Source organism: Nerophis ophidion, linkage group LG29 (assembly GCF_033978795.1).
Source record: "Nerophis ophidion isolate RoL-2023_Sa linkage group LG29, RoL_Noph_v1.0, whole genome shotgun sequence".
NCBI classification, from domain to species: domain Eukaryota; kingdom Metazoa; phylum Chordata; class Actinopteri; order Syngnathiformes; family Syngnathidae; genus Nerophis; species Nerophis ophidion.
The window spans coordinates 14,412,517-14,414,649 of record NC_084639.1 but is presented as its reverse complement, the minus strand read 5'-3'; positions in this window follow the sequence as shown (position 1 = coordinate 14,414,649).

The window sequence follows — 2,133 nt, the reverse complement described above, 5'->3', positions numbered from 1 at the left end:
TGGAAGACTGCTCAAGATGAGAGCTGCACATGTTAATCCTACACAGAATTTAACTACAAAGTCCTTTGGTTTACAGCAGTGTTTTTCAACCACTGTGCCGCGGCACAATAGTGTACTGTAAGACAGTGGTCCCCAACCACCGGGCGATTGGTGTGTATATATATATATATATATATATATATATATATATATATATATATATATATATATTTTTTTTTTAATTATTATTATTATTATTTTTTATTTATTTATTAAATCAACATACAAAAACACAAAATCCACATACAATTAGTGCACCAACCCAAAAACCTCCCTTTTTCATGACAAAGGAAAAAAAAAAAATCCCCCGCCCGCCGGGCTTCGGGACAAATTATCAAGCGTTGACCGCAACTACAAAAAGGTTGGAGACCACTGCTATAAGATATTGTTTGGTGTGCCGTGGGAAATTATGCAACTTCACCTAATAGGTCCAAAAACATATTTTCTGCAAAAAATTATTATAATGTGCTGTTGTCTAGTGCAGTGTTTTTCAACCTTTTTTGGTATATGAAAGGTATGTAACGCTTTAACCAAAAATTAACAAAAGGCAAGTCCCGCTAGGAAAAGGCACTGAAGCATAGGGATGGCTATGCAAAACAAAAGTAAAACTGAACTGGCTACAAAGTAAACAAAAACGGAATGCTGGACGACAGCAAAAACTTAAAGCGTTTGGAGTGAAGACAGCTTCCACAAAGTACATCCATCTTTTGGATAATGTACGCTATCCAAAGAAGGATAGCGAACTTCACCTAATTGGTCCAAAAAATATTTTTTTGCCCAAAAAAAAATTTATAATAATGTGCTGTTGTCTAGAGCAGTGGTTCTCAACCTTTTTTCAGTGATGTATCCCCTGTGAACATTTTTTTAATTCAAGTAACCCCTAATCAGGGCAACGCATTTTGGGTTAAAAAAAAAAGAGATATGGAAGTAAAATACCGCACTATGTCATCAGTTTCTGATTCATTAAATTGTATAACAGTGCAAAATATTGTTCTTTTGTTGTGGTCTTTCTTGAACTATTTTGAAAAAAAGATATAAAAATAACTAAAAACTTGTTGAAAAATAAACAAGTGATTCAATTATAAATAAAGATTTCTACACATAGAAGTAATCATCAACTTAAAGTGCCCTCTTTGGGGATTGTAATAGAGATCCATCTGGATTCATCAACTTCATTCTAAACATTTCTTCACAAAAAAAAAATCTTTAACATCAATATTAATGGAACATGTCCACAAAAAATCTAGCTGTCAACACTGAATATTGCATTGTTGTATTTCTTTTCACAGTTTATGAACTTACATTCATATTTTGTTGAAGTATTCTTCAATAAATATATTTATAAAGTATTTTTGAATTGTTGCTATTTTAAGAATATTTTTTAAAAATCTCACGTACCCCTTGGCATACCTTCAAGTACCCCCAGGTGTACGCGTACCCCCATTTGAGAACCACTGATCTAGTGCAGTGTTTTCCAACCTTTTTTGGTATGTGAAAAGGTTGAGAACCACTACAAATAAGTGTTGAGAACACTTATTTGGAACATCCCACAGGTGTGCAGCTTAATTGGGAACAGGTGGGTACCATGATTGGGTATAAAAACAGCTTCCCAAAAAATGCTCAGTCTTTCACAAGAAAGGCTGGGGCGAGGTACACCCCTTTGTCCACAACTGCATGAGCAAATAGTCAAACAGTTTAAGAACAACGTTTCTCAAAGTGCAATTGCAAGAAATTTTGGGATTTCAACATCTACGGTCCATAATATCATCAAAAGGTTCAGAGAATCTGGAGAAATCACTCCACTTAAGCGGCGTGGCCGGAAACCGTCATTGAATGACCGTGACCTTCGATCCCTCAGACGGCACTGTATCAAAAACCGACATCAATCTCTAAAGGATATCACCACATGGGCTCAGGAACACTTCAGAAAACCACTGTCACTAAATACAGTTTGTCGCTACATCTGCAAGTGCAAGTTAAAGGTCTTCTATGCAAAGCGAAAGCCATTTATCAACAACATCCAGAAACACCGCCGGCTTCTCTGGGCCCAAGATCATCGAAGATGGACTGATGCAAAGTGGAAAAATTTTCTTT